This window comes from Dermacentor andersoni, chromosome 5 (genome assembly GCF_023375885.2).
Source record: "Dermacentor andersoni chromosome 5, qqDerAnde1_hic_scaffold, whole genome shotgun sequence".
In the NCBI taxonomy this organism is placed as follows: Eukaryota; Metazoa; Arthropoda; class Arachnida; order Ixodida; family Ixodidae; genus Dermacentor; species Dermacentor andersoni.
Genome location: NC_092818.1, coordinates 23,962,581 through 23,989,748, shown reverse-complemented (window position 1 = coordinate 23,989,748; position 27,168 = coordinate 23,962,581). Strand labels below are relative to the sequence as shown.

The 27,168-nt window shown below is 47.2% G+C and overlaps 1 long non-coding RNA gene across 1 annotated transcript; it reads right to left on the bottom strand.

Moving 5' to 3' along the window:
* Positions 1 to 18,737: 18,737 nt before the first annotated feature.
* Positions 18,738 to 26,659, bottom strand: LOC126530145 (uncharacterized). Its single transcript, XR_007599372.3, has 4 exons — positions 26,371 to 26,659; positions 24,818 to 24,853; positions 21,942 to 22,146; positions 18,738 to 19,294 (listed from the first exon to the last, which is right to left on the bottom strand). It is a non-coding gene; the product is annotated as an uncharacterized lncRNA (long non-coding RNA).
* Positions 26,660 to 27,168: the final 509 nt, after the last annotated feature.

Here is a 27,168-nt window from a genome sequence, read left to right as displayed (position 1 = left end):
TGCCAGCGGGCAGTAGTGGTCCTCTGCGCCATGAAGCCAAGAATTATAGGGCCAGTGAAACCGGTGACACTACGGGCAAGCAAGGAGATGAACCCAATAAGAAGGAGAGTGTACAAAAAATGCTGAAGCACCTAGTAGAGTCAATGCGCGTGATTCTCGGTGGTGTTACGTTTCGCCTACAACGCGCGGTAATGCCGGCGCGGATGCAACGGACGCCGGGGCTTTGTTCAAAGCGGCGGACATTTTGGCCCGTTCGACGCCGCCGCAACGCCTACCCGCCAAGCGTGTCCAGGCGTGTTTCAGTGCCACGTGTCTTCGTGTGTGCGTGTGTGTGCCCTCGCTTGTCAAAGCGCGGCAGCCGGGGAGCGGATTTCCCCGAATGAGGAGCCTGGAGGTCTCTCGGCTCAACCGTTCGCGCCGTCGTGTGGGCGGGTTGGCGATGCGTCACTGCACTCGGTTCAGCAGGTCTCTCGGCTCGACCGTGCGCGCCGTCGTGGGCTCATGCTCCGCCGTCCCGTGACCTTCATCCCGTGACCTTCATCCCGTGACCTTCCCTTTTGGACCGCGACGCCGAGATTATAAGAGCAGCTGCCCCCGGACGCCAGGAGAGAGGCTCCGATTTGTACTGTTGAGTTACGTGCTCTCCCGTCTCTCCAATTCGGTCGACCTGACCGGCCGCTCTTTTGCTATGTTAGAATAAACAAGTTGTTCTGTTACCAGTCTTCTCATGCTTTGCCGGGACCTTCGGATGCTTCCAGTGCCCCAGGCCGCCAGGCCAACGCTACCCTTGGGGCTTGCGACCCATTGGCAATAACGGGCGTCAGCACCGAGACCCCAACAACTCGGGCCAGCGGTGCGATTCCAACATCTGGTGGCAGCGGTGGGATCGCGACAACGGAGGCCAGCAGCGAAGAGATGCGGTTGACTGTATGCTGAGCAGCTCAACGACCATCCGGGAGCAGTGCAACGAGCCCTGTGTGATGACTGGTTGCCTGCAGCGGAACGACTGCGCTGAATTCTTGGCTGCGAGGTTTGGTGAGTGCGGGACTTTCTTCTTCTGAGTTTTGCCAGGCTTTTGTTAGTGTTAGAAACAGAGCTGGTAATTGGGGTTGTCGTTGCTGCCGGGTTAGTTTGCGGCAAGACAATAGTAGGCAGTAGAGAAAGCAGCATTCAGAGCAGCCATGGATTTGAAGTCGTTGCGCAAACCGAAATTGCTGGAGCTTGCGAGAGAGTTGGGTCTGGATGTCTCAGACAAACTCAGAAAACCAGAACTGCTAAGGGCTATTCTTGAGTTAGAAGCTGAGGATGACGAGCTGTCGGAATGCCTTGAGACCATTGAGGAGAGGGAAGAGCAAAAAGAGAAACAGGAGCGCGAACTTAAAGAACAGAAAGAGAAAGATGAGCGCGAACGTAAAGAACAGAAAGAGAAAGATGAGCGCGAACTTAAAGAACAAAAAGAGAAAGAAAAAGAAGAGCGCGAGCGTCAACACGCTTTGGAAATGAAGCGTCTCGAGTTAGAGATGGAACGCGCTCGTAATGGAAGTCAGGCACACGGTGCAGGAGAACGAGTATTGTTCAAAATGACTGACCTGATGCGGCCGTTTAAGCTTGGAGAGGACATTGGTTTGTTCCTGGTTAACTTTGAGCGAACGTGCGAGAAGCAGGGGTTCTCTCGGGAAACGTGGCCACAGCGCTTGCTCACTTTGCTACCCGGCGAGGCGGCCGACGTAGTCGCACGCTTGGAGAGAGAGGAGGCAGAGGATTTCGAGAAAGTGAAATCGAGTCTGCTAAAAAAGTACAGGCTGTCAGCGGAGGCGTTCCGTCGGAAGTTTCGGGAAAATGAGAAAGGCAGAAGTGAGTCATATACAGAGTTTGCGTACAGGCTTATGTCAAACATGCAGGAGTGGCTCAAAGAAGAGAAAGCGTTTGGTGACCACGAGAAAGTTCTGCAGTGTTTCGGGCTAGAACAGTTTTATAGTCGGTTACCTGAGAACGTGCGGTACTGGGTCTTGGATAGGCCAGACGTTAGTACGGTGGCTAGAGCCGCTGAGTTAGCCGAGGAGTTTGTGACGCGTCGGGCTCGCGGAGCTAAGGACGGTCAAAAGGGTGAATTTGGCTCCAAGTTTGAGAGGCCAAAGTTCACGCCCTTGAGAGCAAAGGGGGATACACGTAGTGCGGATGCGAGTGAAAGCAGTCCGACCGAACGTACGGAGACGGCGGCAACCGAAGCCGAACGCAGAAAGCGGTTCGAGATGAGGCAAGCGCGCGTTTGTTATACGTGCCAGAAGCCGGGTCACTTTTCGGCGCAGTGTCCGACCGAACGTAAGGAGACGGCGGCAGCCGAAGCCGAACGCAGAAAGCGGTTCGAGGCGAGGCAAGCGCGCCTGTGTTATACGTGCCAGAAGCCGGGTCACTTTTCGGCGCAGTGCCCAGAAACAAAACCAAAAGTCGTGTTTTTTTCATTAGGCAGCACTGACGAGAACATCAAGCTTCTCGAGCCTTACATGCGAGACCTCCTCGTGAACGGGAAAGAGTGCCGAGTGCTTCGCGATACCGCAGCTACAATGGATGTAGTTCACCCCTCTTACGTAGAACCCGATATGTTCACGGGCGAGTGCGCATGGATCAAGCAAGCAGTGGAAGCTCATAGCGTGTGTCTGCCGGTAGCAAAAGTGCTTATTGAAGGACCTTTCGGAGCACTTGAGACGGAGGCCGCAGTGTCATCTATGCTGCCCCCCCAGTACCCGTACCTATTTTCGAACAGGTCCGATCACCTCCTGCGCGAGAAGGGGCTTTTGTTTGGTGAGGCTAGCGTTCAGGCCTTAACCAGATCGAAGGTTCGGGAGCTCGCTGCAAAGGCGGTAGTTGCGGGGCCGACGTTGTTGAACGATGAAAAAGGGTCAGAGGCGCAACAAGCTGGTATTCAGAGCACGCCCGAACTGAATAAAATTGAGCCTGTAGCGTTAAGGGCACCAGATACTGGAGAGGAAATTCCCGATGCGGGAAAGTTAGAAGAGCTTCCGGTCGAGCTTCCGGGACTAGGCTCAGTGACAAACAGGAAAGACACCGATCAAGTCATTAGTGACTTAATAAGTAAAGCATCGCTGTCGCCTGAGCAGAAAACCGAACTACACCAGCTCTTACAAGAGTTTCAAGGTCTGTTCTCTGAGAGGCCTGGTAGGACTTCTGTCCTTACTCATGACATAGAACTTACCTCCCCAGAGCCAGTACGATCCAAGGCGTACCGGGTGTCACCCCGCCAGAGCGATATTATGGAGGCTGAGGTAAAGAAAATGCTACAGCTCGGTGTTATTGAAGCGGGTGAGAGTGATTATACCTCCCCTTTGATTTTAGTTGAGGTACCGGGCAAGGAACCTCGTCCTTGCGTCGACTACCGCAGGCTTAATTCCATCACTAAGGATCAAATTTATCCGATCCCTAACATCGAGGAGCGCCTTGAGAGAGTGAGTAGCGCTCAGGTTATTTCCACCCTAGATCTTGTCAGGGGTTATTGGCAGGTTCCACTTACAGAAGAGGCTAGTAGGTATGCGGCGTTCATTTCACCAATGGGGACATTCCGTCCTAAAGTTTTGAGTTTTGGTTTGAAGAACGCGCCATACTGCTTTTCAAGCCTCATGGATAAAGTGTTGCGGGGACAGCAAGAATTCGCTTTACCGTATCTAGACGACGTAGCGATATTCTCCGCATCCTGGCCGGAACATATGGCGCACTTGCGGGCAGTGCTAACCCGCCTGCGCGATGCGGGCTTGACAGTCAAGGCTCCCAAGTGCCAGTTAGCACAGGCCGAGGTTGTCTACCTCGGACACGTGATTGGTCGGGGTCGTCGCCGCCCCTCTGAAATAAAGGTGGCCGCTGTGCGAGACTTCCCGCAACCGCGTACGAAGACCGATATTCGGTCGTTCTTAGGTGTCGCCGGCTACTATCAGAGGTACATCCCCAGGTACTCTGATATCGCGGCTCCCCTAACGGATGCTCTAAGAAAGACAGAGCCGCAAACAGTCGTCTGGGACGAGACAAAGGAAAGAGCTTTTAGCGCCCTAAAGAGTGCCCTAACAAGCCAGCCTGTGCTACGATCGCCCGACTACACAAAAGGGTTCGTTGTTCAGTGTGATGCTAGTGAGCGAGGCATGGGCGTTGTACTGTGCCAACGGGAAAATGGAGAAGTAGAACACCCCGTCCTGTATGCTAGTCGTAAGCTGACCAGTCGTGAGCAGGCGTATAGCGCCACCGAGAAAGAGTGTGCGTGTATCGTGTGGGCCGTTCAGAAATTGTCATGTTACCTAGCCGGCTCGAGGTTTATCATTGAAACGGATCACTGCCCTCTCCAATGGCTGCAGACCATCTCTCCCAAAAATGGCCGCCTCCTGCGCTGGAGCCTCGCTTTGCAACAATATTCCTTTGAGGTGCGTTACAAAAAGGGGAGTCTCAACGGTAACGCCGATGGCTTAAGTCGAAGCCCCTAACGTGGGAATCAGCCTCAAAATTGCTTGTTACTGATGTTTTTCTTCCTGAGGCAGGATTTTTAACCTATTGCTTTTGTGTAGTGTTTCAAAGTGATGATGTGCTTTCTAGTGCAATTTTCCGATTTGTGGACGCGTTCTGAGTGCTGCTAAACTACTGTAAGGAACTAGGCAGCAGTAAAAAAGGGGAAAGAGCCTGGCAGGGCTTAGTGAGGGTTGTGCCGTGCTTGCTGACTGAGCGGTTGACTTTCGGCGTAGTTCTAACGCTTGCCGGAAACGAGAACAAAAATGTCAACTCTCCCGAAGTCACTTTGCAGTGTCCTGTGTGCACTTGAACGTGAGAACGAGGCCTTCTCTGTGCGCTGCGCTCAAGAAACGCCAAAGGACGCCCGACTACGGTTATGAGCATCATCGAGCGACATCCCTCCGGACAGCGGATGCAGTCCCCTGACCATCGGGATCTCCTTCCCCCGGCGGGGCGGTCTGTTACGTTTCGCCTACAACGCGCGGTAATGCCGGCGCGGATACAACGGACGCCGGGGCTTTGTTCAAAGCGGCGGACATTTTGGCCCGTTCGACGCCGCCGCAACGCCTACCCGCCAAGCGTGTCCAGGCGTGTTTCAGTGCCACGTGTCTTCGTGTGTGCGTGTGTGTGTGTGTGCCCTCGCTTGTCAAAGCGCGGCAGCCGGGGAGCGGATTTCCCCGAATGAGGAGCCTGGAGGTCTCTCGGCTCAACCGTTCGCGCCGTCGTGTGGGCGGGTTGGCGATGCGTCACTGCACTCGGTTCAGCAGGTCTCTCGGCTCGACCGTGCGCGCCGTCGTGGGCTCATGCTCCGCCGTCCCGTGACCTTCATCCCGTGACCTTCATCCCGTGACCTTCCCTTTTGGACCGCGACGCCGAGAGTATAAGAGCAGCTGCCCCCGGACGCCAGGAGAGAGGCTCCGATTTGTACTGTTGAGTTACGTGCTCTCCCGTCTCTCCAATTCGGTCGACCTGACCGGCCGCTCTTTTGCTATGTTAGAATAAACAAGTTGTTCTGTTACCAGTCTTCTCATGCTTTGCCGGGACCTTCGGATGCTTCCAGTGCCCCAGGCCGCCAGGCCAACGCTACCCTTGGGGCTTGCGACCCATTGGCAATAACGGGCGTCAGCACCGAGACCCCAACAACTCGGGCCAGCGGTGCGATTCCAACAGTGGCCTCGAGACTCCGAACACTAAAAGTGTCCTACAAGTGCTCGCCGTCCTACACCCGCTTATCGCAGTTCTTTATATTGTCACGTGGTGGTGACGTTAAGAACACAGTGGCAATACTGCGAAAGGCAAAACTAGATTTTATTGGGCGAACCTGTGCCCACAAAACAGGCTACACTTATAGCACAACGATAGCGGCGAACACGGTCGGCGATCGTCGAAAATCTGATCAGCGAGGCAAGCGCGTCGGCTTTTATACAGCAGTCGTCGAATGTTCCAGACTAATCGTTCGGTCCCGCGCGCCTTCCACAATGTTCTACACCATTCGCGTCACGCGATGAAATCAGATAACACAACGTTCGGCGACAACAGACAGCCGGGTAGAAGCATCGATAACTTTCCAGAAACTTCGGATACATGCAGGCGCGTCCCGCGCTGTGCGATTACATTTGTTAGGTGGCAAAACGTGGTCGCCCGATAAAGATAATTACACGTGTCAATACCCCCCTCTTAAAAAGCATCGACCCGATGCTGCATACAAACGAAAGTAATAAAGAAAAACACCCGTAGCAAAGAAAACAATAAAATAAGGAAGTTCGTCAGCGTCCATAAAAGGGTTTCAGACGCACCACGTGGACCACTTCAGATCGTGCGCGGCGCCGCTGTGAATGCGAAATTCCGTCTGGCACGACCTCATAGTCCAGTGCGCCAATACGTCGAATGACCTTGTAGGGTCCGAAATAGCGGCGCAATAGTTTCTCACTCAGACCTCGTCGGCGTATCGGTGTCCAAACCCAAACACGGTCGTCGGGCTGGTACTCGACGAAGCATCGTCGGAGGTTGTAGTGTCGGCTGTCGGTCCTCTGTTGGTTCTTGATCCGTAGGCGGCCGAGCTGTCGGGCTTCTTCGGCGCGCTGCAGATAGCTAGCGACGTCAACATTCTCTTCGTCAGTGGCGTCGAGCGTCGTTGTCGGGTTCCTGCCGTAAACCAGCTTAAACGGCGTGATCTGTGTTGTTTATTGCACTGCCGTGTTGTAAGCGAAGGTTACATACGGCAGGACCGCGTCCCACGTCTTGTGCTCGACGTCGACGTACATTGCTAGCATGTCGGCGAGGGTCTTGTTCAGGCGCTCCGTGAGACCATTCGTCTGCGGATGGTAGGCAGTTGTCCTCCTGTGGCTTGTCTGGCTATACTGCAGAATGGCCTGGGTGAGCTCTGCTGTAAAAGCCGTTCCTCTGTCGGTGATGAGGACTTCTGGAGCACCATGTCGCAGCAGGATGTTCTCGACGAAAAATTTCGCCACTTCGGCTGCGCTGCCTTTTGGTAGAGCTTTAGTTTCAGCAAAGCGGGTGAGATAGTCCGTCGCCACGACGATCCACTTATTCCCGGATTCTGACATCGGAAACGGCCCCAACAAATCCATCCCAATCTGCTGGAATGGTCGGCGAGGAGGTTTGATCGGCTGTAGTAATCCTGCTGGCCTTGTCGGTGGTGTCTTGCGTCGTTGACAGTCTCGGCATGTCTTGACGTAACGGGCGACGTCGGCGGTCAGACGCGGCCAGTAATACCTTTCCTGTATTCTCGACAGCGTCCGGGAGAACCCCAGGTGCCCAGCGGTTGGATCGTCGTGAAGGGCGTGCAGTATTTCTGGACGCATCGCTGAGGGTACAACAAGAAGGTAGCTGGCGCGGACTGGTGAGAAGTTCTTCTTCACGAGCAGGTTGTTTTGTAGCGTGAACGAAGACAGCCCGCGCTTAAATGCCCTAGAGACAACGTCGGTGTTCCCTTCCAAATACTCGACGAGGCCTTTTAGCTCCGGGTCTGCTCGTTGCTGTTTAGTGAAGTCTTCCGCGCTTATTATCCTAAGGAAGGCGTCGTCGTCCTCGTCGTCTTGCGGCGGGGGATCGATGGGGGCGCGTGATAAGCAGTCGGCGTCGGAGTGTTTTCTTCCGGACTTGTATATTACCGTGACGTCATATTCTTGTAGTCTGAGGCTCCACCGCGCCAGCCGTCCTGAAGGGTCCTTTAAGTTAGCTAGCCAACACAACGCGTGGTGGTCGCTGACGACTTTGAATGGCCTGCCATAGAGGTAAGGGCGGAATTTAGCTGTAGCCCAAATGATGGCGAGGCATTCCTTTTCAGTCGTAGAATAATTGCTTTCCGCTTTTGACAGCGACCGGCTAGCATACGATATCACCCGTTCAAGTCCTTCTTTCCTCTGAACTAGGACGGCACCAAGGCCTAGGCTACTGGCGCCAGTATGGATTTCGGTATCGGCGTCCTCGTCGAAGTGTGCAAGTACCGGCGGCGACTGCATGCGTCGTTTGAGTTCTTGAAATGCCTTGGCCTGCGGCGTTTCCCACTTGAACTCGACATCACGTTTGGTTAGATGTGTTAGCGGCTCCGCGATGCGTGAAAAGTCCTTGACAAAGCGCCTATAGTAGGCACACATGCCAAGGAATCTGCGCACTGCCTTCTTGTCGGTTGGCTGCGGGAACTTTGCGATGGCAGCTGTCTTCTGTGGGTCGGGGCGTACTCCTGATTTGCTGATGACGTGGCCTAGAAACAAAAGCTCATCGTAAGTGAATCGGCACTTTTCCGGCTTCAGAGTGAGCCCTGATGACTTGATGGCCTCTAGTACTGTCGCAAGCCGCCTCAGGTGATCGCCGAAATTTCCGGCGAGGACGACGACGTCATCCAAGTAAACGAGACAGGTCTGCCACTTCAATCCTGCTAAAACCGTGTCCATCACGCGCTGGAAGGTTGCAGGCGCCGAGAACAGTCCGAATGGCATAACCTTGAACACGTAGAGGCCGTCTGGGGTGATGAAGGCCATCTTTTCGCGATCTCTTTCGTCGACTTCTATTTGCCAATAGCCAGACTTGAGGTCCATTGACGAGAAGTATTTAGCGTTGCAGAGCCGATCCAGTGCGTCGTCTATCCGTGGGAGGGGGTATACGTCCTTCTTCGTGATCTTGTTCAGACGACGATAATCGACGCAGAAACGCAGGGTTCCGTCCTTTTTTTTCACCAAGACTACAGGAGATGCCCACGGGCTTTTGGACGGCTGGATGATGTCGTCGCGCAGCATTTCGTCGACTTGGTGCCTTATAGCTTCGCGTTCTCGCGTCGAAACTCGGTATGGGCTCTGGAGGAGAGGTCGAGCGCCCTCTTCGGTTATTATGCGATGCTTTGCGACTGGGGTTCGTCGAATCCTTGATGACGTCGAAAAGCACTCTTTGTATCGTCGAAGTAGACTTCTGAGCTGTTGTTGCTTAATCGCAGGGAGACTTGGATTTATGTCGAAGTCTGGCTCGGGAACTAAGGTCGTCGGGGTAGATGCGGCGGAATCCGAGAGGACAAACGCATTACTGTTTTCCAGAATTTCCTCGATGTATGCGATCGTCGTGCCCTTGTTGATGTGCTTGAACTCTTGGCTGAAGTTTGTCAGCAACACTTTCGTGTTTCCTCCGTGCAGTCGAGCGATCCCTCTTGCGGCGCAAATTTCACGGTCTAGCAGTAGACGTTGGTCACCTTCGATGACGCCTTCTACGTCAGCGGGTGTTTCGGTGCCGACCGAAATAACAATGCTGGAGCGAGGCGGGATGCTCACTTGATGTTCGAGCACACTCAAGGCGTGGTGACTACGAGGGCTCTCCGGCGGTATTGCATGATCTTCCGACAGCGTTATTGACTTCGACTTCAGGTCGATGACTGCGCCGTGTTGGTTGAGGAAGTCCATGCCGAGAATGACGTCTCGTGAACACTGTTGGAGGATAACGAAGGTGACAGGGTAAGTGCGGTCGTGAATGGTAATTCTTGCCGTGCACATTCCTGTCGGCGTAATCAGGTGTCCTCCAGCGGTCCGAATTTGAGGGCCTTCCCATGCAGTCTTAACCTTCTTCAACTGGACGGCGATGTGTCCACTCATGACTGAGTAATCGGCGCCTGTGTCGACTAAGGCGGTGACTGCGTGGCCGTCTAGAAGCACGTCGAGGTCGGTGGTTCTTTGTCTTGCGTTGCAGTTGGGTCTTGGCGTCGGATCACGGCTGCGTTGTGTTGAACTGAAGCTGTTACGTCGCGTCGTTAAGTCGTCTTTCGTCGGTGTAGTCTTGGCTTCCTGACTTCCTCGGTACGGCGGCCTGTCGTTATTATGTCGTCGAGATGGTTTCTTCGGCGTCTTCGTCGGCGGCGGAGGATCTTCGTCAGTTCGACGAACAGCAACCGCACCTCCATCGATTGCTGCTTTTAGTTTTCCGGATATGGGCTCGCTGACCGGCCCCGGGCTGGGCCAGTGTATGGTCGGCGCTGCGGCGAGAGGTAGCGGCCTGGTGATGGCGAACGCGACGGTCGTCGAGAGCTCCACTGAGTAGCGGCGACGTAGTCGGCGATATCCCGGGGGCGTTCACCTTGCTGCGGGCGCGGAGCGTTCACGGCGAAACCTCGCAGTTCTATCTCCCGGTATGGACATCGTCGGTAGACGTGACCCGCTTCTCCGCAGTGGTAGCAGAGCGGGCGGTGGTGAGGAGCGCGCCAAATGTCCGTCTTCCTCGTGTAGGTGCGCTGGACGACGGGTGGTCGTGCTGGCTGCGGCGGTGGCGGACGACGGAACTGCGGCGTGACAGGGCCCTGGCGCGGTCGCGGAGGCGGACCTTGACGGCGCGCGACGGTGGCGTAGGTCATTGCTTGCGGCTCAGGCTGCGGCGATTCAGGGGCTACTCCAAGTTATTGTTGGAGCTCCTCACGCACGGCGTCGGCAATCGAAGCCACTTGAGGCTGTGATGATGGGAACAGCTTTCGTAGCTCCTCCCGCACGAAAGCTCGGATAGTCTCGCGTAGGTCGTCGGTGGCCAGTGATTGAACCCCGGCGTAGTTTGTATAGTTCGCGCGGCGATCGAATTGCCGGTTCCGGATCTCGAGTGTCTTCTCAATGTTCGTCGCCTCACGAAGAAACTCTTCGACGGTCTTCGGTGGGCTTCTTACCATCCCGGCGAAAAGTTCCTCCTTTACACCACGCATCAGTAAGCGGAGTTTCTTCTCCTCGGCCATATCCGGGTCGGCGTGGCGAAACAAACGGCTCATTTCTTCAGTAAAGATGGCGACGTTCTCGTTTGGCAGCTGCACTCGGGCGTCCAGCATAGCTTCAGCCCTTTCCTTGCGCACGACTCTTGTAAAGGTGCGTAGAAAGCCGGTACGGAACAGGTCCCATGTTGTCAAGGTCGATTCCCTGTTCTCAAACCAAGTTCTGGCGGTGTCTTCTAAGGCGAAGTAGACATGCCGCAGCTTCTCGTCGAAGTCCCAGTTGTTGAATGTTGCGATTCGTTCGTAGGTCTCCAGCCATGATTCCGGGTCTTCAGTCGCTGCTCCATGGAAGGTTGGTGGGTCCCGAGGTTGTTGTAGGATAACGGGGGACGCTGGGGCAGCCATTGGGGTTGTCTTGACCACGATCTTCTTTGTCGTCTCAGGCAGAAGTCCGTGCTCTGGGGCCAGTCCTTGCAGTCTGCGGCTAGCACGCTGGCCTTGGGCGATGTTGGTTCTGTCCTCGGGCTTCGGGCTTGGATCGCGGCTTTGCGGGGGCGTTCGGTACATGAACGCACAAGCACCTCCACCAGATGTCACGTGGTGGTGACTTTAAGAACACAGTGGCAATACTGCGAAAGGCAAAACTAGATTTTATTGGGCGAACCTGTGCCCACAAAACAGGCTACACTTATAGCACAACGATAGCGGCGAACACGGTCGGCGATCGTCGAAAATCTGATCAGCGAGGCAAGCGCGTCGGCTTTTATACAGCAGTCGTCGAATGTTCCAAACTAATCGTTCGGACCCGCGCGCCTTCCACAATGTTCTACACCATTCGCGTCACGCGCTGAAATCAGATAACACAACGTTCGGCGACAACAGACAGCCGGGTAGAAGCATCGATAACTTTCCAGAAACTTCGGATACATGCAGGCGCGTCCCGCGCTGTGCGATTACATTTGTTAGGTGGCGAAACGTGGTCGCCCGATAAAGATAAGTACACGTGTCAATATGCTATAAAGATTTTGTTTGGCACTTGTGCTGTTCACGCAGGGGAGACCCACACACCAGCTTCGTCCTAGCGCCTCTATTTTAAGTTCACTTGAATTGGTGACTACAGACTTGATACGAAACCCGACAGTGGCTTCGTGGATGACGTTTGTGAATGTTTATCATCAGAGTGTTGAACTTGTTTTCACCTGTGCGCCTCGCTTTTGCTATGTCATCATCATCCCTCATCACACCTTTATGTCTCCGTTCCCCTTTGCAGACTAGCCCTTTGAAGGTTTTTGCCGTACATGTACGGCGGCGGTTTTCTGTCCCGCAAGGTCTTTGCCGTACGGGTACGGTTCCGACCCTCCGTTTGAAATTTCGCGCCATAATGACGATGAGCGCTCATCGGGAGGTGCTGCCACCTCTTAGCACTTACAAGATGCGTTTGAAATTGGTGCTACCTTCTTGGGGAGATAAACAAAGCTGATTGCTAGCTTCAGCGCGTCGCTCAGACTGCGGCAACGCCCCTTTGGCGGTTTCGGTTTCGCCGCGTGATCGCAACGGAGGCGCGCGAAACGTCATTTTTTTCTTTGTCGGCACTCTCTTGCAGGGCGATGGAAGTTGATTTCTATCTTGATTGGCGCTGCTCTTAGCTTGCTTATAGCGGCGTTCGCGAGGTATTCCCGCTCTCAGTGGCAACGCGGTTTCGGTTCCGCCGCGTGATCGCAACGGAGGCGCGCGAAACGTCGTTTTTCTCTTTGTCGGCATGCTCTCGCAGGGGCGGCGGAAGTTGATTTCTATCTTGATTGGCACTTCTCTTATCTTGGTTATCACCACTTGCTTATCAGCGCTGTTCGCGAGGTATTCTCGCTCTCCGCGGCAACGCGCTTACGCGAGAGGGTGCCTCAGACCTCTGCCCAAGGCAGCCGCATGCAGAGATGGCATGTGTGCGCCAACACAACTCCTCGCTTCAAGAGAACAGACACGCATTTTAGGTGTGCAGACTGCGATAAGGCGCTGTGCGTAGACCAGTGTTACAAGGAGTACCACGCTCGGAAATACTATTGAACATTTCGCAGTTTTGAGTGATGCCGACACCAAAATACTGTTCCTAATTATTTTTGACTATTTATTCCCGACTTAATACATTTTGGACATTCAAGATCCGCAAAAAAATAATTTGACCACCTGGGAAAGTTTTTTTCAAAATAATTCGACCCTCAAAGGGCTAGCAGGCTAGAGCGCCTTAGCTCAGGCCGACCTCCCTGCCTTCTTTCAATTAAATTATCTCTCTCTCTCTCTCTCTGAGCACATCTAGCTCGATGACTGCGGAAACTTGCTGTGAAAACGCTGGCGTGAGGAATCGCGGAAGCAGCAGCCTTCATGCAGTTCACGCTTCAATGCAAATGAAATGTCGAAACCACAGTCAATGCGAAGCTACTGGCACTCCCTTACAAAAAAAATTGTTGAAAGGTTATTGACGTATCATTGTTCAACGTCAACAAATGACCTTGAAAGATCATCGAGGAATTGTTGAAACATCATTGAGGAAATTGTTGACAAGTGTTGATAATTGGCCCGCGACATTCACCAGAAACATCATTGTGGCCTCTCAATTTGAAAGATCATTGGCATATCGTTGAAACTATGGTGTACTTCAATGCTGAAAGCCCATTGAAGCATTGTTGAAGATGTGTTGTTTGTCAATGTTGAAACCCAATTGACGTATTGTTGAAATGTGTTGTTTGTCAATGTTGAAAGCCCATTGAAGCATTGTTGAAGCTCAAAATTGAAAGCCCATTGAGGTATTGTTGAAATGTGTTGTTTGTCAATATTGAAAGCCCATTGAAGCATTGTTGAAGATGTGTTCAGTCTCAAAATTGAAAGCCCATTGACGTATTGTTGAAATGTGTTGTTCGTCAATATTGAAAGCCCATGGAAGAATTGTTGCAGATCTGTTGAACATCAACACAAATTATGTTGAAATCCCTTTATGCCCCACTGGGTATTTAGCAGTTTAAACGTGCACTTACCTTAAGATACTGCTGAGCTATGTTGCATATAATTACCTTTGATGTCACGTTGGTATGTTTGCTGTGAGAGGATAGGGATAAAATTTAAATACAGCCGTTTTGTATCGCAGGCCTCTGTCACCCTGGGCTCAAAACATGCTCCTAGATTGGCTGTAATAAGACGTATTGCAAAACTGCTAGCAGTACTATTATGCCACTTTTTTCAATTGTCAGAGTGAATGGTCCTCCACAAAACTAAGAGTGCTGAACTGATGCAGACAAAAACCATTTTTCTAGGTGAACTGTTTATTTGTAACCAAACATCTGTGTAAATGTACAACCATTTGTAGTTTGAGAACATCAGAAACTTAAAAACTATTGCACAGTACAAACTTCCTGCAGCTTGACACCATAACGAAATTGAATACTGAAGGTGTAGTATGTGTGGCCTTCAAGTAAAACACATTTCCCAAAAGAAATAAATTTAAAAAAATAAATACCTAAATAAATAAATGTAGAAGCAGACTGACATGACTGTCAATAAGAACACTCAAAAAGGTACTTGCTTTCTCTATTAGGGAGCCAGTGGTACTATTACCATGGCACGATTTGCTTGAGCCCACCGCACTCAAATGAGACCTGATATGCAGGGTGGTTATCTTTAAGTTTCATGGAATTTATTAAACACGGACTGTTGCAGCTAACATAATTCTAGATACAGAGTGCCAAACATTACTTGCATGAGAAATCAAGACACCATAGTCAGCTGATTAAGAAAAACTCAGTTCCTAATAAAGTTTTTACGAATTGTAGACGGTAATTTTACAAGGTGTATGCACTAAGAACGAACTTCCAGAATGACACCAGTAACGAGACACATGCCATCAAACTGGCTGTAGAAATGCACTGCTGTAGCACTTTTTTGTTAACAAAACGCACTGTTATGCATTGAAGCACAAAAGTAACCGGAATGCCCATGTATTTCTCTCACATTTATGAAAAAATCTCGCAACTGGTAGCACCCTGGAAATTAATTTCAAGTGAATATGTCTTTCAACCTCACTGGCTACAATTTGCAAACTGAAATATGTGCCGTGATGTTTAAGTGAATTAATAAATTTATGAGAATCAGTTTAATGTTTCCATTTCTTGTGCTAGTAATGTCCACCTCTGAATAATCCAGCTCAAGAAGAAAAATTATGCTACCTGGCACAGACAACTTTAAAAAAATCTGTAAAACTGAAAAAGGACCACTGTACAATCCTTATTTGTTGGTTGAATAGTGTGTGCCAATTTCAGTAAACCTTACATACTTCTGAAATATGGCAATCACAATAAGTGATGCTTATGGGAGCAGTTTATTATGCTGCATTGCTGTTGCATGATACAGTTGCGTTTTCTGCCATGATAACGTTCCTGCGCAGGTCATTCCATATCAAGCGACTTATTCATATTAACTACTTCAGATTTTTATATGAAAAAAAAAACTATTAGTGATGTGCTGGAATAAAACAAAGTTACTCCTTTTGTGAGTTCAATTTTATTCACTGTCACAAAAAATAACGAAAGAATTCAGAAAAAGATATGGTTTCATGCAAACATGAAAGGCACATCATTGCCATGCGGAGATTTTTTGTTGCATTTTAAATTTAAGCCGACTTATACCTACTAATTTTTACTCATGTATTTTAGATAGCAATAAACCATGTTTACAAAGCTATGTAAAATGCAGTTTTTACTGAACTCTGACAATGGCGCAGATGCACTTGCAGGTGTGCGATTCCATGCCGAATCGACCAGTGTTTTTTGACACCACACATATAGCTGAAACATTGCCATGTGTTTACTAGAGTTCAAAACTCGTTGCCCACTTTTATTAATTTTTGCCAGATATTTTGTAGCATTTTGGTGACAGTTTAGTTTTCCTGCTCAGCTGAGCTAGAGGACATCAATCAACATTCTTTTTCAAATGCACATTGTATTGATCGAGGCCTTCAAATGGTGTGCGTGCAAATACGGTGAAGTGATGCAACTGCCAAAATAGCCAATTTTTCAAATATTTGAATACTTCAATTGCTTTTGGCACCGGCAAAAATGAGTCAAATTGCAATCCGTTAGATTTTTTTTCGTAACGAAAAATTCACAGGACAGAACTTAAATACAGAATGGTAGCCCAAGTGACATAGTATAGCAAAAAAATATGTGCAGCTTTGAAGGTTCAGCTGATCGCCTGTAAAAAAAAAACAAATTCTAATCTTTTGCAAGAAGCTTCATGTTGAAAGAAAAAACAGCTTTCGTAGTTGGCCAAAAAATATGTGATACATTATTGGATAGCTCTACATGTCTACTATGCATGTGTGAAGTTAAAGAAGGCATTATTTTTAAATGCGAGAAATTCTTTTTTGAAATTTTGTCAGCACCGACTTTTCTCAGATGTGCGCACAGCTTGCCGGCTGGGAATGCACACGACAAAGCTGGCTTTGTCTCCACACCGATGACAGAGAAGCGGTGTTGGGGTCTGCATTTTATTGCCAAGGGCCACATGCTCTAACGCAACGAGGCTTGTGTTTGGTGTGGGCCAGGTAAACCATACAGCCATTGCACATAAACTATCAATACAAGGTCTGTTAGAAAAGTATCTGACCTTTGGCTGAAGAAAAAAAAACTGGCATAACTGGAGCGTTGGAAACCTAATCACCCTCAAAGTAGTCTCCTTGGGACTCCAGTCACTTCTTCCAGCAGTGCTGCCATTGTTAGAAGCATTCCGAGAAGGCCTCTTTCAGAACGGAGTTTAGCTCAGCTGTCGTTGCAGCCATAATGTCTTCTTTTGTCTGAAATCGCGCTTCTTTCAATGGCCTCTTGATTTTGGGAAACAGCCAGAAGTCGCAGGGGGCCACATCAGGAGAGTAAGGAGCCTGTCGAACTACAGGAGTCTGGTTATTCGCCAAAAAAGTCTGAATCAAGTGCGAGAAAAGCATTGTCGTCATGGATGCGCCAATTTCCTGTTGACAACTTCGGTATCTTGCGCCACACAGCATCACAGAGGCCATGGAGGACATCCCTGTAGTAGTCTTTAGTGATTGTTTGACCCTGTGGTGTGTACCCGTGGTGTACCACACTGCGGAAGTCAAAGAAAGCAGTCAGCAACACTTTAACGTTGATGCGCACTTAGCGGTCTTTGGTTAGTGACGTGTAATGCTTCCACTGTAATGACTGGGATTTGGTTTCCGGGTCGTAAACATACCCCCAAGACTTGTCACCAGTGATTATGGTGTTCATGAAGTTGGGGTCACTGTTTGTGGAATCCAGCATGTCTGTGAGACTTCAACACGAAGTTGCTTTAGCTCCATCATGAGCAGTTTGGGAACGAATTTCGGTGCAACTCTCTTCATGGCCAAATCTTCAGTGATAATGGAATGTGGATAAAATGTGCTGATGCCCACCTCTACCACAATTTCTTGGATAGTCACACGACAGTCCCGCATCACCACGGGGTTCACTTCGGCAATGACCTGGTCATTTCGGCATGTTGATGGCCGACTGGAGCATGGCTCGCTCTCCACCGATGCGTGGCCGTCTTTAAACTGGTTGTACCACTCCTTAATCTGTGTGCTGCTCATAGCATAGTCACCAAAAGCAGTCTGAATGTTCGGAATGGTTTCCACTTGGCTGTCGCCCAGTTTCTGGCAAAATTTGATGCAGTAGCACTGCTCCAGTCACTCCGCCATTTTCCTTGCAATAAAAAACCGACGAGAGCACTGTGTACTACCTCATTCAAATGCTGCGTCCCAGCAAGTCACGCTATTGGCAGGCAGGAAAAAATTCGTGCATGCGCACAAAGGTTCAAGGGCGGCTGATGAAAATGCACTTGTTACATATTCATCAGGTGTTCGTAAAAAAAGGTCAAATACTTTTCTAACAGACCTCGTACGTATTAAATACGTGAGGGAATCCTGCAGTGCTAAAAGATATGGTTCGTGCAGTTTACAAAAAGAAATATCAGCTATTATGTAGACAGTAAATCCAGAAAGAGCACTGATATTGTTTATACAAAGCCTTTAAAAGGGCATGTCGCAGTGCAATGCAACATAGAGGGAGCAGGACACTTTGTGCCCTGCTCCCTGAAGCCCAATGACGATGCAAGTAGAAAACACCTTCATAATTAGGACTGAAAACCTACATGAGTACGAACAAATTCTTGTGGTGTTGTTTGCTACCACTGTTTTAGAGCCGGAACATGCTCATCTATAAGTCATATGTGCCATGTTTAGTCTGATGTGGTCAGACACCATTGGCAACCACTTCTTGTGTTCATGTTAAAAAAATACGAATTGAGACTGCAGCTGCAGCGCTAGACGTCACCTGCCTTCGCAATGATAAAAAAGGCAGTCAGTTTGTTGAATAGTTCTTGTGGCTAATTATAATAACAATATTTCCTTACTAGATGACATGGCTTCATATATTTATGCTATATTTATGCTGTATGTGTGATCCACAAATCAACATTATAAAAAATAATTTATCGCACTTAAACAATAATACCTTTTTGTTACTTGTCACATGTATAGCAGACATGTAGGGCTGTGTAACGATGGGCGACATATACTTTTGTGCCAACCACCAAAGCTAATTTTTTTACCTTCAACACGAAGCTTCTTGCAAAAAATTTGAACTTTACAGTTTTTTAGCTGATCATCTGAACCTCTAAGGCTTGAAATATTTTGCAGCTATCCCAAGTCAACCAGTCTGATTTTATATTTATTTTGTGCCTTCTGTATTTCCCTATGTTAGAAGAAAATTCAAACTTTGCAAATTTTGGCACTCACACCACTTCAGTCTCTTGACATGAACACCATCTGAATATTTGGATCATACAATTTCCCTTTCAGAAGAAACGTGTATCAGTGCCTTCTAGCTTAGCTGGGCAAGAACAATAAATTTTTGCCAAAGTTCAAAAAAATTTTTGCGAAGGAAAATAAATGGGGAGCAAGAGTTTGGAGCTTCAACTATATCTGTGATGGTCAAAATAACGTTGGTTGGTTGCCCTAGAACGACTCAAGTGTATGTACGAAAGCAAATTTTCTCATTGTACCTACTCAAAATCAAGCAAACTTGAAATGGTTTGCCATAATGGAACAGTTCTTGACAAAATTGGGTGGTTTGGCATGAAATGGCTTAAGATACTTAAAAAATATACTAATAAGGAAACACTTTCCTTACTAGAACCATACCAAAAACTAACATAAAAATGTAGTGAACTATAACAAAGCACAGCACTTGTATTCTGGATTGAGCAATCCAATGTGGACCTCTCAGGAGACTAGCATAATTAACATAAATAAAATTAACATAAAAATGTGAAGGCATAGAAAGGCACAACATTTGTAAGCTCATTTGAGAAATCCAAATTGGGCCCTTCAGGAGACTAACACAGAACATAAAAATGTCGAGAGTCACAAAAGCACAACACTTGTGTTTTGGTTTGAGCTGTCCAACTTGGGCTCTTGAGAGGTTATTGGTCCCATGCGAGAAGCGAGGCCACAGTTCTTTACATAGGGCATGTTGGTACCAGGCAATTTGCGACACGTGAAGCCTGCAAAAACAAGAAGCCAGAACAAGTTTTAAAAAGCACCTTCAAATGCAAAAGAATGGCATGCAATCTGCCCTCGTTATAACGAAATTGATTTATGTATTTGTGTTGCTTTAGTCCAACTTTCCACGGGTACAGCTTTACAGCATGACCATTTAAATTTATTCAGTGCGGCACAGGACTCCACTAAGTGTCAAATGCAGGAAAGGGCAAAGAGGAACAAAACACTGTAGCAAAATAACTTTATGAATATCCTCAATGTCAAAGATGTGAGCTTTGCTTGCTGAGAAACGAAATGGTGAAACAAATTCATGTCGTTCATAAATAAACCTGAACTGACAACTAAAATTATTTCTTGTAACTTTCATAATTAAAATTTGCTGCACTTCACTGTGCTTTTCCATGCTCCAAATACGATACTGTCATGTCACTACAACTGAGTGTAGCTTCATTTGATGTTAGGTTTCCTGAGTTCACATGCAATCGGAATGTACTTCTCGCCTTACAATGACTTAAGACTTTCTACATTAAAGAAGACACTGCTTATAGTGAAGTATGTTTTCTGCCTCGACGACTCAATTACTGTTCTAATGAGGATTCCGTGTATATTAAGAGCCATATGCGATAGGACTGACTTCTTTAACCCTTTTAGGGTTCACTGCCGTAAATCTGTGGCTGTGATGGAACGTTCTGAAAAAAATTTGCCTTTTCAGAACAAAGTGTTGCCTAGCATCCCACTGGAGGTGCTGCAACCTTCTGAGACTTCTAGAAAATATTCTTATAGTGCTGTCGCTCCTTGGGTTTCTCCAAAACTGATTTTTCACCTAGCTCCTTGGTGTCTGTCATTGCAGTAATTTGGGAGTGTTGCCACAAGTTTTTTGTAAGTTTCATTACACAAAAAAATTATGCTGCTTTATCCTGCATAAAAAAATAAAACATGTAAAACTGCAAATACTGAAATGGTATTGCCACTTTATTGTTATTTAAAAATATTATTTACCAGTTTATTTTCTCGGAATGTCACTCTGAAGAACTTAAATCTGCAATAAAAATATTAAGGGTGCGCGAAAAGTGATTTTTGAGGCTGAACCGAATAATGCTAGAAGCAAATCAAATAATGGATAGTTTCTGAATAATGAACAGCTGATATCACAATTAATGTAAGATGAGGCTCACATCCTAGTATTATTAAAGTTAGCAAGTTTCTGTCATTGTTATGTTATGAAAAGCTGTTTATTAAAAGCACAAATGGAGCAGCAGAAAGTTTCGTCACATGCACAGGACTCTTCAGTAAGCATAAATGATTGCTGTACAGCCTCTAAAGTACAGCTACTGAAGTAACGTAGCCTGGTCTGCTATTAGAAGTTGTTACGTTTTATGTCTACACTATGTTATTGGAGGCGAGAATTTACCGTACTTTGGCTCAAATTTCATGTTTTATTGGTGTTTCGAAATATTAGAATACTCGCATTTACAAATAGTGACCATTCAAAGACTAAATTGAATAGGACACTATTCAATTCGAAAGTTTTGAGCATTTGCACACCACAAAAAATACATAACTCCTAAATTAGAGAGGCATATTTCTCCCCAAAATGTGATCCTCAACGGGCTAAACAAGAGTGACAGAAAAGCCCATTCATCTTTTTGATTAATTTAAGCCCATAATCTACTTGGCAATGGTTCATAATAACCCTGTTAACAGGTAGGTGAAGTAAGGAAGCAGGAATCAATTCTAACAATTTCAGAATGGGAGTAGTGGACATGTCCGATGGTCTGTAAGAAGCTTTATACATTAGGCCCCAAGAGCCTATTCTCAATTTATTGAAGTATATGGGGAAAAGCCACATAAATATTTTTTTCATATCTTAGAATACACATAAATATTTTTTTCATATCTTAGAATACAAAGTGATAAAGTGTGCGTTAATAAATACGAGTCATAGGTTAAGTGCTTAGAATGAGTAAGCGCCCACTAAACGTAGTACTGTTGACAGCAATGCTTGCAACTCTGTCCCTGTTGTTTCTTTGATTGAAACAACCAAAAGAAAATTGCCACACCACTCAGGTTCCCTCTGCTAAAAGGCTGCTGTCTGGCATCACATGGACCTCCTTCAATATAGGAGCAACCTTAATTCAATGTGGTCTGTTAAAATTGGTGAAACTACTGTTTCACATCTCAGAACCTGGAGAGCTGTTTTAACTTCTGCAATTTGGTGAACATGCTCCTGCTCGAGCTGAGCAGTAACCACACTAGAGCATACCTTCTCCGCAATTCGCGTATTAGAATAACTTTTCAGGCTAACATGTCCTCCATGCCAATAGATTTGGAGCGTGCTTCACAGACAACTATTCCTTGCAATGACAGCCAAGTAACACTGCTAATGCGCAAATTCAGCTCATTTTATGTGGTGGAGCCTCTAAAAACTTTCAGCAGTGAAGGCAGCTTTTAAATTTTAGAAGCATTTGAGTATGGCGGCATTACGCACTTAAGATCGTACGAACAGTCAATCCAAATAGTAGGCTATTGTCGCATACAATTGCACACATGGGCTACTTGAAAGTCGTTTGTTATGCCAATGGCAAGTTCATAATTTTAGAAAAAAATGTGAATGTAAAAATGCAACCAGACAGGATATATGGTACTTGCCTATAACAGCACTGACCCTGGTGGGGTCAAGAGCCTTTTTTGCCCCTTGGTGTTATTTCCAAAGCCCAAATGGCTCATGAGCTCCTCCTCTGTGAACACATGGTGAAGCAAGGCCCTTGCAAACTTTCCTGGTCTACCATGGCAGGCCATGGTAAACTGTGCCAGGATAACCTTCTCAATGTGCACTCCTTCAACCTATGTGAACCTGCATGTTTAAGTAAATGTTAGCAAAACAGTTTTAAGCATTTCAAGCACATTCACACAACAGCCCTACTGCAAATAAATTACAAAAGTACCTGTTGCAAATCTAGATTGCTAAACTTGACTTCTTACAAGCTTCTTATGCTGTCTGGACGCCACATGTTTCAGAAAAACAATCCAGCACAAACAAGAATAATAAGCCAAAGTATCCAAACATATAGTACTTGAAAAAGGGGAGTACCAGCGAAACACAAATGACACGCACACAAGGAAACGGCATTAGACACGGACGGACCTTGGGACGGACCAGCGTCCGTCCCTGTCTAACGCCTTTTACGTGTGTGCGCGTCCTTTGTTTTGCTGGTACCCCCCTTTTTCAAGTTCATCACGCACCAACTGGCCCAAGAGCTTGCGCTAATGCACATCTAGTACTATTTATTGTGATTACCATTTTTAGGATACTTCATATTTTCAGGTGTTTGTCTCTATTTTCCCATCCAATTGTGTCAATAGGTAGTCCATGGTCTAATGGGGAGATTGGGCTGCTATGTTAAGGGAAGAGTTCAAAATCAACCGTTGGAACAGCTTGGGTGACTGGGTATGCGACCCTGGGCATATGCCACTTTTCAATGAATCTCCTTCCCGCTATCTTGGGCAACTGCTGCTGCTTGTGTTGGCAAGCAGCATTAGGAGCTCAAAGAGGGACATGATTGTCGATCATTACTAAGATTACCACTACACGTCACGTTAGCTTGCTGTGCTGCAGAAGTAATATGCGAGATTCCACTCCACTGTATGAAATGTACATAAGCTGCAAGGACAGTATGTGCCAACCACCACCTCAATTAAATTAATCGACTCGCAAAGCACAGGCTGCACAAGATCACGGAGTGAACTCAGAAGTTTGTGGACAGTCAGTTGATGTCCACGTCAGGGACCTCTAGGGAAACTCAGTCATTTCCTCGATGTGCATCATCGTGCCGTCATACATTGTATTACAATTCTGTGTCTCGTACCACCGTTCTAATAGTCATCATGTATCACCACAATTCAAAATGTAAATAGACACTTATATCTACTCTTTATTAAATCTTTATGGAGAATACTTTGAGCATGAGTTTTTGCAAACATCATGAATTCTACAGCTTAAAGGTGCACTAAAGCAAAATTAAATTAATTAAATTCTGGCGTATTAAGTGCCAAAACGATAATCTGATGTTTAGGCACGCCTTAGTGGGGAACTCTGGACTAATTTTTACCAAATCAGGCTGCAAGGTACCTGGGCAGTTTTGTATTTCACCTCCATCAAAATGCAGCTGTTTGATCCTGTGACCTCGTGCTTAGCGGAGCTGTGCCAACACCCCTAAGCAACTACGGCATGAAAGCACTAAAGAGAAAAATTATTTTAGATGTATCTGTACATGACCTTCCTACAATTCAAGAGATTCACTCATACCGTGACAAGAGGCTGAGTAAACTGTAAAAGCAGCAAGAGGAAAGATTGGTGGCAGTGCTGCCTTGAAGTTACCACACCCGCTTGCTGTGACGTCATGGATTTTGATGATGTCTGTTGAGGTGTAGCAATTTTTTTTACAAATAAAGATGTTCTTCATCGTATTCCAAAAACCCAAAATAAAAAGCGTCAGGAACTTTTACAGAACCAATACAGCCCAAGTTTGAAAAAATACTTGGAATCCATGATGTGACAATGACGTGTCAGCACAAAGATTTTGGGGCGATACTCAGAAAATTGAACTTTGAGCTTTATTTTCTCTAATAATCAAACAACTACCAAGAAAGTTACAGAAGTAGTTATTTAAGACGATGCTTTATTTTAAATTCATTTAAGGTGTCATTAGTGTCCCCTTAATACAAAACAAGGAATGCACTTGGCTGCGTAATAGGTTAACATGCATCACTGGTTCTCATTAAGGTAGGATTATCAGTATAGCAAAGGGCATGCACTGGCTGCTCCAGAGGGGAGCCCTTCCACTTCCCCTCAACCTCCCAATTTCCAATTTCTTTATGAGCAGTGATGCAATTTCTGTATCTTAACGAGACATAATGCCAAGGAGATTAAAAATGCCATGCTGGCTACAGCATGTGGTGACCGGCACTTCACACCGTCCAGCTCGGCATCAATCTTTTTGGAATTTGGCCCTTGAAATGCAGAAAGCCCCGATCGCTGCTCGTTCTTCAGCCAACTTTCTCAAAGGGTGCTGCTGTTCTGGTTTGATACCTCTAGCTGTGCACTGCTGTATGACGTAGGTCATAATACCTTCGTTCTGGTAAAACTAGAAAGATGTGCACTCTAGTTAGTTAGAGGGGCGTTCAGAAACTTAGTGTGCACTAATGTCCACACTAAGTTTCTGAACGCCCCTCTCATATCAGGCATATACACTGAAAACGGCACATTCCGCGTTTAATATGTTCACAAGTGACAATGAAATTCACTCCCAGTCCCGGTGCAGTTGCAAAGTCTTTAAGCTGAGTGCTTAAAGGCACCATGTCTCCTAATGAAGGCACTCTGCACCAATTGATCACTGGAGCAAATGCGTTGCAGTTGCACCAGCAATGTTGTTGTTTTTTCTGCTTCCTGCAATACATTTTCACGGTATCACTGTATTTGATCATCGTGACGCTACAGAATGGATGGCCAAAGAATTCACTTATACCGTTCCAGCTGGGGCCTCTCCCAGCTCATTTTGAATCTGAAAAAAGATGTCACTATTAAAATGTGAAGCCACGATGCAGCAAAAGCGACAATCAAAAGAGCTACATGGACCATTAGGCTGACATAAATGGACGGATACAAATGACTAGTCATTGAATACACTAAAGTGTGGCCGCTCTTGCCAATGGCAGTGTGAGCTTGTCAAAAAATTTATTTCACATTCCTCTAGTTACTTTAACCATTATTTCCACGCATCTACTTAACTGTTATGGCCACATATTAAAGGCAGCTCCTTCATATAAAACCAGTGTTACATTCTTTTACTCCCCGTCTACCTGATGCTACTGAAGTTTTGCTTACTCTCAAAGAAAGAATTTCACAGAACTGCTCTTTCGACAAAGCATTATTCCAAGCTTGTGGCAAAGCGTCGTGATTTAGTTCACAACGATGCGCTCCCCTTTCAATCTGTTCACTCTATAGTGCTCTGATTCAAAGCAAAAATTGCTTTTCGACATAACTAGCTACTTCTATAGTCACAAGAAACAATGCTAATTATTGATGTTTATGTTGCCGATAACGTATACATGCCGCCTCGAAACACAGTGGGACGACAACGCAGATATGCCAGGCATCTCGTTCCTTTACTGATTTTGAAACAATTGTTAAATCAGTTACTGAAGTGCGAAAAGCTGCAATTTCATGAAATTACATTATTTTGAATGTTGTAGGACCTGGAGTGCCATGAAATCTGCCTTTCCGTGAATGCAAAGAGCGCCTACGCGAAGCCGTTTGGGCGAAGCACTCGATGGCGACGAACGGAGATGAAAAAATAGTTGAATGCGCGCGACCTGGGGGAAAACAAAACGCACGCGGTTGGCAAGGCGTATAAGTCGATGATTTCGCAGCACTCTGTGGCATCAACCCTATTGTATCTCACGTATCGCATGTACACCCTTGAAATTCTTTATTATTATTGCGCGACAGCCTCCTCTGTGTTTTCCGATCGCGCGAACATCGGCCGCACGGCGTGTCAGATAGTGGCCTTGAAGCACCGCGGAGTCACTCGATCCTGAAGGGAACAGCGCAACAGAATACACTTTCGCCAATCCCACCACACCCCCCCCCCCCCCCTTTTGCTGAAAGCTCGCTCACACGCCTTGTACTAGCGTGGCGCAAACGAAATATCTTCGATTACAGTACAGATCGGATGGTTTCACGTCGCATTGTTTTGCGCTCATTAATAAGGCTAACTCAATCGGTGCTCGAACACCGTATCAGAAATCATGGCGTACAACATGCCCTGTTTTAGGTGGCACCACATAGCTGCCTTACGTCACCACAAGCGGAGTGTAAAGTTAAACCAGGACAAAACTCCACGTTATCTACCACAAATCTAGTGCTGTACAACCCATTCTCGCAACGGAAGGATAGTACTAGGAATGAAAACTAGAAAAGACGCGCGCGGAAGACACGCACAAGCGCTGAAATCATTTCCCCGCTTCCGTTCACCGCGTCGCAATGGACGAACAAGGGGAATTCGAAACACTCACTCACCCTTGATGTCGCTGAGTCGGAGGCGATCATGGCGATCTTCGAGGCAACAAGTCCATAAAAAGCGAGCAACACGCAGGAATATTCCAAAGATGTCACAGCGAAGCACACAAAGAACACAGAAAACGCAGGAAACTCTCAAGCTAACGGCGTGCACGAACTCGCCGGAATGCGCCAAGCAGCAACATCGCAAACGCGCAATCATACATGTACACTCATACAAATACACGCTTATATTATCATAAATTGTACCATTGGATAACAAATTATGTAATCTCATGTTATTACTGAACAATTGTGGCGATTTGCAAGTGTATAAAAGTTTATTGCTTCGCTTTTTTGATGAACTAATTTCTTTAGCGCAGTAACGCTGTGCACCGGCCGGAGCTAATGGCATGCGCGGGAAAAGGCGCCAAATTCAAACATCACAAACGCCGCGCTAATTTGTGCGCGCAAAGTTTTCGTCGTTTGGATTTAAAAAAAAAAAAGTAATGCGTGCCGCAACCATGCGAACTGAACTATTGACCAGAAAAGTACAGAAACGTCGCTGTTTGTGCTTCTTATTTCGACGTCATGGCAAACTGCGGGCGGTCTGTCGTCCCATTCTTTAAACATTTGTGCGTGTGCTCCTGCGCTGTGCGATTTGTCACCGAGAACGTATAGCAGCGCAGATTGTGCTTGGTGGCCGAGCAGATTCCGAACACATTCGCCAGCACCCCGTCTAGGTCACAGAAAAGAATTTGGCCTCCATGTGAAATATGAGCACCATGTCGTACATATCGGCCAAGCTTTTCGTTTCGT